At 39.5% G+C, this 16,657-nt stretch overlaps 1 long non-coding RNA gene and 1 other non-coding gene across 2 annotated transcripts; both read left to right on the top strand.

Moving 5' to 3' along the window:
• Positions 1-10,189: 10,189 nt before the first annotated feature.
• LOC114442817 (uncharacterized) lies at positions 10,190-10,809 on the top strand. The gene is made up of 3 exons (XR_003671378.1): positions 10,190-10,434; positions 10,552-10,656; positions 10,752-10,809. It is a non-coding gene; the product is annotated as an uncharacterized LOC114442817 (long non-coding RNA).
• Positions 10,810-15,569: 4,760 nt separating this feature from the next.
• trnae-uuc (transfer RNA glutamic acid (anticodon UUC)) lies at positions 15,570-15,641 on the top strand. The gene has a single exon. It is a non-coding gene; the product is annotated as a tRNA-Glu (tRNA).
• The last annotated feature ends 1,016 nt before the right edge of the window (positions 15,642-16,657 follow it).

The raw sequence follows: 16,657 nt of genomic DNA, 5'->3' as shown, positions 1-16,657 counted from the left end.
ATTCTAAATCGCTAGCAAAGAAAATGTCTGTAAGTAAAAGGCAATGGAAGCAAGCAGGACCCCTACAGCTCTCAGTGAAACACACGTCACATGGTCTGGATTCCTCAGTCAGAAAATGTTACAGTGAGTCAAGAAGACACCAGGATTCGCGAGCGCTCACGCTCACAAGGGAAGAACTGAAAAAGACAAAGAGGGCTTAAATAGAAGAGAGACGACACAGGTGACCACAATTAGGGAGGAGCAGGTAATCAGGAGGAGGGAACTGGGGGGAAGTAAAAACTGGCAGGGAGACATGCAGGGAAGACAGGACTACAGAATAGGATAAGGGGGCACAGCAACACTGAGGACAAGAGGGAGGAAAGAGGGATCAGAGGAGGAGGAAGACTAATAACAGAAAATTTATAACAAAAGATGAGGGAACAAAATAAACAGGACGATCCACAACAAAGAGAACTGTTGTCATAGTTTTAACCCTTTGTGACCCACTTCTAGCTGAGAACTGAACTCTAATAGAAGAAGGTCTCTCCGTCTCTGTCTTCTCCTCACTCTCTAATGTCTCCTCTGCCTCTTTGTCTTGTTTCCTGTCCGTCCCTCTCACTCTGATTGTTCATCTCTCAGAACATGTTGGATCTTGTTTGGCCTTATGACTCCTTCAAAGATGTTCAGTACATCTACTTTCTAATAAGACACTAACATGACAGTAATCCTGAAAGCAACAGACTGAACCAGCAGCAGACAATGCTGGATGAAGTCTTGGTGAAGCTCCAACAGGAAACTTCCAGGACTATTAGCCAACCTTACTGATGGTACATGAAGCTGACTCTGAAAACCTGCAAAGCATTGTGGGTAAATGTGGAACACACGGTAATGTCTTCATAAAAAACATGTCACCTACATCAAGCAGAGCTGTTTGAAGTCAGGAGGTGGGTTCAAAACATGATGCAAGCATCAAACGACTGCTGCCTGGAGAAGCAGATATGATGCAGGTTTCCTTCAGCCAGTGTGCTTCACATTAAAATAAAGATAAACTGTAAATCCACAGTGATTCAATCACATGCTAAATGTCACCTTCCCATGTGTATGGTAGTGCTGCACACAGCCCTCCATCCACTCTTCTGGTGCCCTTTCTAGTCACCCATACTGTGCATTCACTTACTTGTTGTTCTTTATTTACATATTTTTCTTGTAAGATAACAGAAGAAAGCTGTTGAGGAAATGGACTGCTGATTTAATAGAGACTCAAGGGGCAAATTCTCAAGCTAGTGTGCTGCTTTGATTCACACAGCTGTTAACCCTGCATGGCGCCCACCTGTGTGTGTTCTCATGCAGACACATTCACAAACAGCACATCTGGAATCCTGAGTGACTGATGAGAAGTCACAACATAAGTATTTCAAAATACTGGATATAAAATATATAAAAAATATAGTAAACAATCCAATTATTCAGGAATCTCTGAATGTTGTTGAACATGAAACCATAAAAATGGAGCTTAAACCTTTAAAGTGATAATATGCTGTGTTGGAACACAAAGTATTATTGTATTCATCCATCTTGAGCTCTTGTTTGTATTTTCAGTAACAGTTCTGTAAAATGTAAAAATCACTGCTTTAATCAGTGTCAGATGTAACATGCTGTGAAGTGATGTGTTCTCACAGTTTGTGTTGTTTAACCCAAAACAGCAGCACTCAGCACATTCTTACTGTAAGAGTCTATATTTAGTCTGAGACTATCATTTTCACAATCACTATTGTTTTCCTCATCCAAGCACAGCTGTCAGAGCCTGAAGCATCTGCCACCATGGATCCTAACACAGGCTAATCCCCACAACAACATCTGCTGTATCAGTCCCATAGAGCTACTAAGAAAGCACTGAGGGGGTCATTTTCAGACTTTTATGAGAATCTCAAGGCTCATCCAGATACTCTTTCACTCTAAACAGCTGAAGCCTTCATGAAAAGTAATGAGCTGATTTGCTGCTAAGGTCTGCCTGCTTGGCAGCACTCTGCCCTGGTCTGATTCTTATCAAGAGTCTCTCTCCAGCTGTCACTCATCCTCACACACACACACACATCTACTCATACTGTAGCTCCACAGCAACAATGTCTGTACCTCACAGCCAAATCAGTCGGCCTCTGAAGGCCTGTGCACTGCAGCTCAGGTGTGTCTGTCATGCTGTAAGGCTGCGGACACACACCTACATGATTTGTTGCTCAGTTTTACCCACAATTCCCTGCAGCAGCATGTGTAGAAGTCCTTTAACATGCTCCTGCAGCAGATCTTTTACTGTTACATTAACACAAAGTGACCATTACTATATTGGCTCTCCAAGCCAATGCAAATGAAAATGATAAATTATTATATTATTATTCCCATTTTTAGAGTGGAGGTCTATTATCCCCTCAGTAGCTTATGTGTTAGAACTCTGCTGTAATTGGCCACACCACACTGTATGTATATACACATTTTAATGGGTTTAGCTTTCTTAAAAAAGAATGTGGTGTCAAGTTTAACTGCTCATTTAGCTGTGGCTCACACTGTGAAGCGAATGTTAGTGAGAGGTCAGGGTTCTGTGTCAGGATATAAACTGTTCCTGTTAAACGGCTCAGAGACACTGAAGCCACTTTCATCATGATGTTCTGTATTATAATTACACATATTTGAGTTCAGTGATTTTATCAGAAGCCCGGCCCCTGCAGCAAACAGGAATCCCATCAAGCAGCTCATACATCCACACAGGACAGTCTCAATATTACACATCATACTGTACTAAATCTACAAAAATTAAAACTTAAAATATGAACAATATGAAACATGAAAAATATTTTCATATAAAAATTCATATAAAAAAATATTTATTGTACACATAATGTGGTCTTCAAAAAGTCTTTTTCTTTAGAAAAGGAGGATCATCTCCTGTCTTCTATTTGGAACAATAAGGTAGCTGAATATCTGCAGCACCTGCAGCATCCATTTTGTTTAATTATGGGAACATGAAACATGAACAGTTTGTTTCTACTTCACTGATTTATGTCTATAACTCTATTTTTTTAGGATAAAGAAAGATTGAAGGGCCACAATTACTGGCTCCACAACTTCATTATTAGTCATTATTATAATTCAATACTTGTTATCAGCATGGAGCAGTGTTAGGGCTGTTATGTAATGACTGAAAAACTGTTCCAAAGTGCTGCTTGAGCATGACATCAGTCCACTTTTAAAGGCACCACAGATGAATTCCTGTGTCATGTACCGACTGGAACCACTACACTCTTACCCACCATTTTCATCACAGTGAGCAGAAAATTCTTAAATCTCTGATAAAACACAGTCTGCTCTGAGAGATCTGAGCATGTGTACAGAGCGGGCTGCTCAGAGAGCTCAATAAAAGTCACAACCCTATTTGGAGAGTGCTTGTCCTATTGATTATGCATCAGCTTGATAACATGGACTCTCTGCTGCACTGCAGTCATGCATATCTTCTGTCAGCATGTGAAGGGATGAGAGAGGTGCCAGGCCAGATTTTGGAAAGCAGGAACGCATAATGTTTTAGTCACTGGTTTGTCTGCATGTATCAGCATCAGAATGTTTTCACCTGCTTTTATTTTGTCTTCCATCAAAGCCGCTGCAGCCTGTCAGAGCTCACAGCTTCAGCACAGGCAGTTATTTCAGGTCAGGATCAGACACAAGCGTTACAAAGGACTCATGTAAAAATCAGGTTCATTAGAAAGCTGCAGGAAAAACTTTAAATCCTTAAATAAACATCTACAAGCAAAAACACAGATTATATTTATTAAACAATGAATGAATTCACTGGTAGCATCAGCTCCAGACAGTGACTATATCAACAGGCAACAAGCAAATCTACAGCCACACCTTAAAGCACCACACAGGTACCTAAACAAGCTACAGTGATGGAGGTGAGGGGAAAACCCCCTAACCATCACACATGAACCTGACTTTATTCTCATAGGCCCTATTGAAGAATTTCACTCAACAAAGTATTCCAAGTTTGCTGTAGTGGGTTGTTTAATAGCATACCAGTATACGGTGGGCTTACAATCACAGAGAGTGGGTCTGAGATGATAAGCCGACCCAGAGCAGTGGAAAGATACAGCCTTTATACAGGTGGGGTAAGGGGGTAGTCGGTGTGTTCACAGGTAGGGGTCAGGAAGAGATCTTACAAAGGATGAGGGAAGAAAGGAGGAGTCACAAGGTCTGGGAGACAGTTAACAATAGACAGGAGGAGCAACACCTCAACCACTAGGGGGTAGGAAATAGGTCCAGGTTTCTAGACGCTTTGTGACACCATAACAAAGAAATGTATATTAGCTTGATCAATGGGGGTAGTCAACAAAAGGTTAGCAATCTGTGATCAAAGCAGATTCTTCATCACGAAACAGATTCTTCATCAGACCTGATCTGAACTCTCTCACAGTTACAGTATTTGGGTATATATGGCTTTATATTAAAATATGGCTTTATTAATATCTGCACTGCATCCAAGGTTTATTTGTTCAATATGAAGAGAGGAAATGAGAGCACAAGTGTTGAATATTCAGTTGACTTATATAAGCAAAGTTATGTTGCACAAGTACAGACACTGAGGATATATGTGTGTTTTATCTATAAAAATACATATGCACATAATACATGTAATACAGTGTATTTTTGAGCTGGATTGAGCATGGACACGTGTGTGCAATAGCTGGATTTTAAATAGGTCTGAATGTATCCGGCTTAAAAGCTATCCGGATTCTATCCCACTCTAGCTGGATTGACCTTCCCCCTATCTGAACAGGGTCTTTAGAGCCAGTCCACAGAGACTGCAGGCGGAACTGTAGTTTTTGACATTTCTGCATGAACTTCACTCCTCAGCTCCAGAGGTTGCTGCTCGCACAGCACATCACCAAGTAGCTTCAGTATCTCAGAGCTATTTCACAGAAACAACAACCCCCATTTAGCTTTCACACATTGCTCCTTTAAGACTTTCTACATACGTCATCAAACGTTACGGAACTTGAGGAATACATTACAAAATCTATACAGATTACAGAAGTAGTGGATAATCTGATTCAGAGGCTGCAGATTCCAGATGGTAATGAGGACAAATAGCAACATTAGGCCTTACAGTAAATGCAGCATGGTTTAAGCTGTTGGCTGCACACTGCTGTATTAGCTGATGGTAACAATGAATAATTTCTCCCTCTCTCCTCTTTCTTTATTCCATTAATAACTCTCTCTGTGTCTTTGTGTACTGTTAGAAATGTGTCAGGCCTCCCAGCATAAAGAAATATTGATCAGTGTGCAGCACTATCTGGGTCACACACTTCACCCAGCCTGCTCCTCTGTCTGTACTGAAGGCACAGAGAGGTCCTAACAGAGAGTCTATGAGGGGCTGTGAAGGAAATGAGCTCCTTTACGGAGCTTTTAGGGAAATTATGAGAAATATAAAAATCATCTGTCCGGATGAATGTAATAACACTAACAGCCAGGAAGTGGTAAAAACATTTTTGTGGGGACAGAGATGAAACAGGTTTAGAGGTGCAGTGAGACATTTAGTCCAAGACTGGCACAGTTATAGCAGAAGATTTGAGCTTTGACTGTCAAAGAGATGTTTGAACCTTTAAAAGTCAGAATAACTAAAACATTGAGAAGTGCTTTGATCCATGTATATATGACAGAAGCTGAGCTGACAGTGTTTACACTTCATGTACATGTTCACCCAATGACAGCATGCAAATATGTAAATAAACCAATCAAACATCCACACTGAGTTCATGAGCTCAGATCAGTTCGTGGGCAGCAGTGGCGCAGTGGTATAGTCACTGTTGTGTGTCCTTGGGCAAGACACTTTACCTGCATAGCCTCCAGTGTACTCACTGGTGTATGGTGCTCTTTGCTGGGTTTTCCTTAAGCAATTTCCCCATTGTGGGACTAATAAAGGTTTCAATTATTCATCCAGTGAGTGAAGTTTTAATAATGTCAGACTCCCCCAAACGCCTAAATAATCTGAGAGTTGGTCATGAGCCTTAGTTGTGACTGAAAGAGACACAACTTTACCTCATTGTAGTCAGTAGTAGTGGTTCAGACACCTGATGAGGACGTCCCCTTCACATCATAACATCTCTCTGAGAAGTCTGTCTGATGATGAACTGAAGCAGGCCCAGAACACACTGCTGGGATTATATGGTCCCATTGAGCCCAGGAGCTAACATGTGATCTGTGTCTTGGTACATTACCTCAAATTTCTGCCATTTGTGGACCAAAGATCTGCACAAAAAGGCCACTAGCACCTAAACATGCTTAGTACTTCCTCACACATGCTGATTGGTCCAAACCATCAGCAGTTCAGCTACATACTGTAGCTTGGAGACTGGCAGGATGGAAATTCATCTTTTAGCTTCCAACAATTCTTTAGAATGAGCTCACATTAGCTGCCAGCTTGGACACACTATAGCTGCCCCATTGAGCTCTTTAATGGGCAGGTGGTTTTAAACCTGCTGCTCCTTTTGTACAGAAATCAAGCTGTAACATACTGTAAGAAATGATAGAACAGACAATAGCTGCAGATTAGCTGGAGTTTTGATGCATTATTAGAATATATTCTACTCTAAGAATTTAAAAAGACTTTGTTCTGAGTTTAAGGCTTCCACTAGAATTGTCTTTGAAAGCCTAGTAAATATAAATCTGAGTTTACACAGAGACTGTCATACAGGGTTCATGGTAAATTCCATACGGCTCCTGATAGATTAAACAGCAGGTCTGACTTGATATGACTGACTGATGATAACCTCAAATGACAACACAACAGAAATTGACTGTGTGCTCTGTTCTTTCTCCTGTTTGAGAAATAAATGTGCAACATCTAAAAAAATCCTCTGATGATTATTACTTCCTGGAGCAGTTTGGTGAAAAAGTCCAGCCAATCTAACACCTCTGTAGCTCTCAAAAGTCCCAGATCACGCCGGCGTGATTGTATTACGTGACATTTTCAACACGTCGTAACAGAAAAACCCTGCCATCTACAATGCTGTCGATCTTTTCCATCGATCTTTCCATCTTTGGAAAGTGCAGATTTCGAACGTTCACCCAGTTTTTATTTTATGTTGATACACCCAGTAAAACCAGAGATACGATACGTTTTAGTTCGAGTATTTGTCAGAGCATAAAAGTGTGATCAGAGCGCTCGGCAGGCGTTGGATTTCTCTCGCCGTACTCGTCAATTTTGGTCTTTTTACAAGTCGGTCAGATATAAATAGTAGATAAATAGTATTTTTTTCCATTCAGATTTAGTGACTTTTTGTTTGTTTTGGGGCCCAATATGTTAATAGAGTAGGTTGGTAGCACTTTATAATAACTGCACACTATGAGGCATTAGTTAAGGATCAGTAAATACTTAGTTCATCATCTATAAAGCATCACTCCTACATTATTAGCCATTACCACTTAGATTGTAAAGGTATTTTTAAAGGCTTCACACATGATTTATAAGCATATTTATAATGTGGTTATTAATTCTTATTTCACACTTAAGTAATGATCAGTTTATCATGTCTTAATCAAACGTAAAAACATGTACAAACCTGCTATTCAGGAGTTGTAAGTGGTTCATAAGATCATTTATGAATTGTAAGTAAATGATTAATAAACTGCTTAGATGCACAGTTATATGTGTTGTTATTTAGTCATGCACTAACAGTTACTGAGTGTGTGAATAAATGCTTTATGCACATGTAGTCCTTTGGCAATTTATGGTAAGTTCAGTTAATTATTAAACATTTATTCACTGTTAGCTAACAATTTTCGTGAGCTATTCTAAAGTGAGGACTATCTCTGCCTAATTAAACATTTACAAAGTAGATTTAAAGGCTTCCCAACTGAAGATTGTGAAGAAAAAACACAACAATGTGATACAGAGTATAAAAAACATTTATTTCTTATTAAAGAAAGGAATGCAACTCTACACTGTCAGCAACGTCAAATAGTATATATAAAAAATGTATTTTATATAAAATAAATTATAGTATACATATTTTTACATAAGAAAAATGAAAGTATAAGCAACACAGTGAATGTAAATCAACAACATAAGTTGCAAAAGGAATAAAAAGCACTGAAAGTATAAAATAAGCAATAAAGTGACAACATTAACAGTAAAATAAAATATTCAAGTATAAGTAGTAGTAGTGCCAAAATTCCACATTCCTTTCAGTAAGCAAACTACAATACATTTTAAACTGAGTCACAGAAAGACAACACACATTTAAACTAATGTGTCTTCTTAAGTGCACCTAGGAGAACTTCAAAACAGAAGGGAACAGTACAACTTAGAATCAAGCTCAGTTCCCCTTTGCTTTAAGGGGTAGCAGCTTTCCAGAAGCCTTAAAGGCTTGAATAGTATCTCCTACAGCTGGATCTTCAAGAATTGCAGTGGCACACTGGGTAGCAAATGTATATAGTTTAACCTTGCTGCTGTGGATTTTAAGGAGGTCTTTATATTTGCCAGGCGCGGCAATGTACAGCTCTGCAATTGGAGCATTGACCACTACAGTGTTCCTGTCCACCCCGACCCGCTTGAAGGCAGCTGACATGGTGCATCCTCTTTTGAAGTGCCTGAGAATCTTTTTGTGTCGGTCCACCACCTGCTGCGGATTTTGAGCTGTAATTAAGAGAGCATAAAATTAATTTTCGCATATAGTTTTACAATTCTTTTGTAAATTCTTGTGTGTAAAAAGTATTTATTAATTAACAGGTTTATTATCTATTATCTATTTCACATATTTTAGCCAACCAATTCTTCCAGAGTAGAGTAGAATAGAAATACTTTATTCATCCCAAGCTGAGAAATATCACTATTGCAGCATCAATATATAGGCACTCAGCATACTAACATATACCTCTAAAGGTAAGAATAAACAGTACAGACATTATTTACAGAAAATAGAAATCAAACTAATAAGTACAAAAGGGTGTGCAATTAGAAAAGTTAAACCTTGTGCAAAATCTGGTTTAACTTTTCTAACTGCACACTTGTTTTTGTTCTTGTGACGTAATTGGTAGTTTGAGGTATTTAATGTAATCAATGTAGCTTATTTAACAAAGCTGAAACGTTGGAAATTACACAAATGGTCTACCAAGTTACTTCTCTTCCAATGCAATCTTTATGATATATGAGGCAGGGGGGACACGATTGAACTGAAGGCACAAGCAGTGAGAAATTAAAAACCCAGTGAGTGGAGTGGTTAAAATAGTATTCTAACCTCTCTGATGCATCTTTGTTAACATTTTCTTTGACTTCTTCCTGTGCTTTTTCTCCTTTCCCTTTTTTTTAATCCTCTTCTTCTTCCTCTCCCCCTCTGATGAGGATGTGTTTGAGGAGGAGTCAGACACAGTATCAGAGAGAGAGTCAGCTGAGCTGTCACTAGAGGAATGTTCAGACCATGATGTCTGGAGGTCCTTTCTTTTAAGAGCTGAAAATGGACAAGACATAAGGGTCACAGTAGCAGATGGTACATGAGAAAAAAAAAGACAAAACACTTACTCACATAAGTACTGAGTGTTGGGAGACTTACCTGATGCTAGTTGCTCTTTAAGATAGTCTCTCTCCGTGGTCAGCTCCTCTATCTTCTCCTTCTGCAACTCCATTCTCATCTTACACATATCCAATTCATGGGTTTTTCGTCTATCAACCACCTGTGCAGTGGGGGCCAGGTGTAGATCTGAGAAATAAATCATACTGTACAAACAAACTGAGAACAATCTATTGGTTTTACAGTTGTCTAGCAAACTGTCATTACAAAAGTTATCTGAAAAAGGGCTGGCTTCTGCCTAGTTGCAAATAAATCCGGTGTGTTGCCCCCCTCCCCCGCGAATTCTAGCTTGCAGGTGAGTTGCTAGCCAGGAAACTAGCTAGCAACTTGCTTGCTAGGCGTCATCCATAATATGTGACAGTGAACAAAACAATAAACTTACCGCTAGTCCCAGTGCTGGACGTCTCTTCCGCTGTGCCCATGTCAGCACAGGCATTCATTTTGGCCCGCGTGCGAACGCTACAACTTTGGATGGAGTTCATGTCAAGAACACGTTTCACTTGTGGGAGCGAGATCATTCCTCTGTCCCACACTGATGACGTATGATTACGTATGAAAACAGGCGCATGTTTTGAATGAAAACAGGAGTGCAATTTCTCCCGCTCACCAGATCATTAACTAAATCAGGTTCACAGAAGAATCGCCTGTTGATGAAAAATGAGAGGGAAAGTTTTACCCAGCTTACAAAGCTTATTAACAAGAGCAGCTCCACAAAGAACAGCCTGAAGCTAATTAAGTGGCTTCAGAAAAGGAGACTGCTTAAAAGAAAAATGAAATGCAGATTATGCCGGCAGGACATGAAACTGAAGAAAAGGACCAACTGTGGAGATCAATATGCTTGGTAAGAAATATATAATTATAATAATAAAAGAAAATATAACATGATTTGTAACATGATATTTTGATGGGCATTGAAGCAAAAGTGTAATTTCATTTTTGTTATTTAATTTTTTAATAGGATTTGTCGACAAGCACATAAAGCAAAACAAGTTTCTGTCAGGCACAAGTCAATCTTTCATGGATCAAAGCTTTCCTTCAGTAAATGGATGCAGTTCATGTACAGGTAGGCATGTAATAACATTAAGTAGTAATTTTGTTGTTATTCAGTTGTTTTTTTATGAAGGCATACATAGTCTAACATGTTTATTATCCTTTAAGGTTTTCTCAGGGTCTGCGGTTGCGGCAGATAGACATGATGGATGACAGCATTGCAGGCAGTTTAACGACTCTTAGTAAAATGGCAAACAAAATAAGGAAGGTCTGTGTCACAGCAGTTGAAAGAATGAGAAGGTATACAGGCCAGCAGATTGGAGGAAGAAGAGAGTTTGTTGTGATCGATAAAGCCATTTTCGGCACAAACGAAAGGTATGTTGCAGCAATACTTTATTTAAACTACTGAAATTATTATTATTATTGTTATTATTATTATTATTATTAGTAGTAGTAGTAGTAGTAGTAATATTATTATCTTATTGCTAATACATGTCTATGTTGTGTTTTGTTCTCCATCAGTACGGTAGAGGAAGAATGGCTGGTGGGTGGAAAAGAAAGAAGTGGGTCTTTGGAATGTTAGGTGTGAGGCATCATCATCAGAGAGCAGGAAGACCAATTCTACGTCTTGTTGAGAGAAGATCTTGAAGACATCTAGTCCCCTTGATTGCCCATCATATTAGGCCTGGGTCATCAATTATCAGTGATGAATGGTGTGCCTATCGCGTCCTCCCTGCACTAGGGTACAACTATTACATATTTTTTTTGTGTATGGGCACCAGTGGCATATTGAGAGAGCCTGAAGATCCTACAAAGAGCAGATCTGGAGACTTAGGGGGAATCGGACTGAGAGTTTGCTTTCTGACCACCTTGCAGTGATTGAGTGGAATGAATGGCTGGCAAGGAAACACCACAGTGGTGCATTTGGCAGATTGATTCATGAAATTTCTCGAAAGTACAAGTAGCTATAACAGTCACACAGATGGCAAAAAATGTTCTAGTCCAAAATATTTTATTTTCTACATTTCACTGTTAATTTTGTCACTTTATTGCTTATTTTTGTACTTTCAGTCAGTGATTTTTATTCATTTTGCTATAAAGTTAGATAGAATAAGTTATACTATTTGAGGTTGCTGAGAGTGTAGAGTTGCATTCCTTTCTTTAATAAGCAATAAATGTTTTTTATACTCTGTATCACATTGTTGTGTTTTTTTCTTCACAATCTTCAGTTGGGAAGGAAACTTAGCCTTTAAATCTACTTTGTAAATCAGGGGTCTCAAAGTAGCAGCCCGCGGGCCACAAGCAGATATTTTGTGGCCCCCCACCTGACATCAAAGTTTAGTGTTAGTGCGGCCCGCACATTTTTCTCAAACGCACTTATTTACTGAGGCTTGTCCTGTGTCCCCATTTCCATTTGTGCTCGCTGTGAATACGTAGGTCACATGAAGCACTTGGAGTTTCTTTCTTTCTTTTTAATCAGGATGCTAGTTGAACAGAACCCATGTTCTCAGTAGCTGTCCTCACTGTAAACAAGCTGCGCACATGCCTGACCCCTGGACATGTGTCTGTGTGAGGAGCCAGTGAACAACTTCTTTTCATGTTAAAGCAGCTGGACATATTTTATTTAATTTCTATTCACAATAGATTTTGTTATACTAGCCTACATAAATGTCATTGTATGTACTGTATCCCCAATGGTACAGCAAATCACTCATTAAGGAATATGACAATGTTTAGATTTTAGTCTTAGTGAAACTGAGGGAAATTCAGGCCCAGGAAAATCACCTCTCATCAATTCGATCGATAAGGTCATTCAACTAACGATTATTGAATTAATCAATCATTCGCATCCCTATTCTGACCTGTTATTGATAAAGATTGAGACGATTGGACCAGTTGTACTTTTTTGGAATATTTGAAACCCTTTTTTTTAATGCGGCCTTAATGCGGCCAAGCCTCACCCAGACTATACCCCCAGCGGCCCCCCGGTTAAGTTGACTTTGAGACCCCTGTTGTAAATGTTTAATTAGGCAGAGATAGTCCTCACTTTAGAATAGCTCACGAAAATTGTTAGCTAACAGTTAATAAATGTTTAATAATTAACTGAACTTACCATAAATTGCCAAAGGACTACATGTGCATAAAGCATTTATTCACACACTTAGTAACTGTTAGTGCATGACTAAATAACAACACATATAACTGTGCATCTAAGCAGTTTATTAATCATTTACTAACAATTCATAAATGATCTTATGCACCACTTACAACTCCTGAATAGCAGGTTTGTAAATGTTTTTACGTTTGATTAAGACATAATAAACTGATCATTACTTAAGCGTGAAATAAGAATTAATAACCACATAATAAATATGCTTATAAATCACGTGTGAAGCCTTTAAAAATACCTTTGCAATCTAAGTGTTAATGGCTAATAATGTAGGAGTGATGCTTTATAGATGGTGAACTAAGTATTTACTGATCCTTAACTAATGCCTCATAGTGTGCAGTTATTATAAAGTGCTACCAGTAGGTTAAACCTAAAAATAATGATCAGATCTTATAGGTGAGGTTGTGCTGAAAAGGATACCAAACATGGGTATGGTAATATTTTCAATGTGGGATATTAAGACAAAACCAAAAGCATTCATAAACAGCCAGAATAGGCCCAGACTTCCGAAGGTTAAGATGAAATACACAGATCTCTGCTGTGAGTGATGAAATCATGATGAAATGACACAGGAAGGCAGAGGAAGTGATGAAACAGACACAGACACAGTGAGTTCTACTGTATAGACTGATCTCTGAGCTGCCTTTAACTCCTCCCAGCTTAACAACACTGTAAACTCTGCAGATTAAGAGACCAGACTGCTCATAGGTCCAGAAATCATCCCACTTTATGTGCTCTGACAGATAGTTACTGTTCAGACAGACACAGAGAGCGCTCTTCACAGCATTCTCTGAACTTCACCTTTAATGTGCTTTGACTCAATTCAGACTGACCTGGCCTCACATATATCTAACATTGTATCTGCTCAGTTAAACTACAGGGGCCCAGCTGTATCGATCCACAGCCTCCTGGTCAGAGTCTGAAGTAGCTGCAATCCAGTCCTCCATCTCTATTTGTGGACGTCAGCTTCCTTCATACCAGCCATAGACTATGACAGATGCCCATATGTCCTCATTACGGCATTCATGAACATCAAGACTGAAACTATTATGAAACAAAAGACAACTTGTTGGAGCTCTTTGAAGATGTTTCACTTTCCTTTTAAGTCTCTTCATCATTTCTTCACTTGGAGTGACAGCAGGTCTTCAAGGAACTCTTACAGGTCCCTCTACCTGTTGTTTCCAGCTCTTTGACTCACCATAACTTGGATGACAGCCAATCCACACAGAAACTATTTGTTAAGCTCATTCCATTCCACAGTTTCATAGTCGTTAGCCAGTCGTTAGACACACCTGGCCCAGTCAGCCAGAACATCACAGGTAAGTATGGAAACATTTAGTGCTATTGTTTGTAAGTTTTTTAAGTTTTACCCAGACCCACCCACATAGGTCTGTAACCACATATAAACCATGTTTACCCACCAAATAGTACCAATAGTACCACCAAATAACTGATGAAGCTGCTTGGATGAGCAGCGAAATGTCTTCTAGAAAACTCTACAAGTCCAGACGCCTTGCTTCAACCTCCACTGTTGTGTATCAGTGTTAATTTTTTTGACAAATCATTTTCTCATAGTTTTCGTTAACCTTTTTTTGCTGATAAAAATGAGACAACTAAATATAAACGCACCCTGCCAAAAACAAAGACAGAATGTATTGACACTTTTGTCAATGAATAAAAAGGAGACGAAATTATTGATGGAGACGAGATCCAATCAGAGGATATTTTGTTTGTGGAGGAGATGAGGAGGAGGAAGGAGGGACGAATCAGAAAACGGCAACAGCAAGCCAATTAGAAGTAATCTCTCTGCGTCGTAAGGACATTACACGCACATTAGACGTAACCCCGACACCACGGTTTTTAATACGTGTGGACACCACGGACATGAGCTCCAATAGAAATGAATGAGCCGATTTGATTACAGTCATGTCGCTCTGACAATTCACGCAGTTCTCTAAGCGATTTGGCCCTTAATAAAACCAACGAGAAAACCATGAAAAAAATAAACGTTTATTTAGGTGAAATTGCTTAGTAAAATGCATGCGTTGTCGCAGGCAATTTACATCACCACGAGCGGGCCCGCAAGTTGCATTACCATGGCATTGTGACGGCGCTTCCGTCCAGAGCAAGTGCTAACCGACGTTAGCTTACATCGTCTTTCAACATGCCACTCATGCTCACTTCAACAAATGTCTCCACAGTACTTCTTCCTTACTTCCTGTCGCACACAATCATATCAAGCACTGTTGCATTAGAAAACAACTTTTATCGATCAAATAAACGTGTATGTCGACATAGATGGTCGTGTTGGGCTGGCTCGTTCGTGGTATCCATACGTATTAAAAACTGTGGTGTCCCTACGAAAATGCCCCGCATTGACTTTCTATGGAGACAGTTTTCCGTGGTGCCTGCACGTAATTTCACTACATTTCGTGTCGGTGCCATGTTGTTGCTGCCAAAATTAACACTGTTGTGTATGAGCTTGCAGCACATTTACACCAGTGTCTGTGGTGTGTGTATGGGCAGCAAGTTGACTTCAGTTGAACTTTGACCTGAGCTGCACTGATCTTTGCCCCTACTGTCAATCCTAATGTATCACTGTCTGGACTGAAGGGCACAGACTGACAGATGATGCACACAGTGTGGAGTTTTCCAGCTTCCACACAAACTCAACACCGAAGACAAACTAAAGACAGTTTCAGCTCTTAGCAGAGATTTCTATGTAAACTTTGCAGACCATTGATCATGTGTACTTAATGAGGCCAGTTAACAAAGTTGTTTTTACTGTAGGTTACTGTAGGTGATTACTGTATCTTTCCCATATGGTCTAGCGGTTAGGATTCCTGGTTTTCACCCAGGCGGCCGGGGTTCGACTCCTGGTATGGGAACAAGCTTTTAAAGAATTTCCCCTGATTCTGATTTAGCAGTGCTTGCTGCTGTGTTTAGGGTGATGCTGCATGCCCAACACCACTTTAAAATGAAGCCTGTGGGCTAAATTAACATCTACAGAGTGTTACTGTGGGGAGATGAGGAGCATCACAAGATGTAATGTTCTGCTAGATTGGCTGCACAGCTAACAAAAGACTGTGAAATTCACCCTGGTCCCAGGAGAACCTCAGGTGAAGACCCCCAGATAGCACTTGTACTCTGCACTAAAAGTCCTGTTTAAAGTCATTTTAAGGAATGTAACTGCCAATAAAACAGCTTTTATTCCATCTGTTCCTTCTGCCTGTGGATATTATTTCTCCTACAGTGAAGTTTTAGAGGGACAGACTGTGACTGAACACACAAAAAAACGTACTATTTTTCCATAACAATGTGAAATCTAGATTAGCAGTTACTGTTGGGATTACACAGAAAAAAAATCTGTTACATTGAAGAACTGATTATTCTGAACACAATTAAACACAGTATTGAGTTAACATGTTTTTTTCTGTTATGGTGGTTATCAAAGTCACAGAAGTTCGAAACATATTTCTGAATCTGCCTTAATTTTAGACCCATAAAACGTTTGACATAAACACATACCATCACAGAGTGGCCTGCCAGCTGCTGTCAATCAAACATAGCTCTGTCCTCTCAGCCAACTGTTAAGAAAAGGACCATTTCCCCCAAACATTGACTCCATCTGGTCTTTGAGGAATTATAAAGTCATATTTAAACCATGTATATTACCACTGTCTGCATAAAGTGTAATCAACTCTACAAATGTGGAAGACAAATGGTGAAGATGTCATCAGAGGACATCCAGCTCAGTGAGAAAAGCTTCTCAGAGCGTCTGAGGATCGAAATTAATCAGGCACAGCAGGAGACGGAGCGTTTTAGCCTGACATGTCATGACACAAACACACAAGGATGCACTGTAAACCAACCGAGCCATTTATACCTGCACATGCTTGGGTGG

The sequence above is a fragment of the Parambassis ranga genome, chromosome 10 (genome assembly GCF_900634625.1).
Source record: "Parambassis ranga chromosome 10, fParRan2.1, whole genome shotgun sequence".
NCBI classification, from domain to species: Eukaryota; Metazoa; Chordata; class Actinopteri; family Ambassidae; genus Parambassis; species Parambassis ranga.
This window is presented reverse-complemented; position numbering and strand designations above follow the sequence as displayed.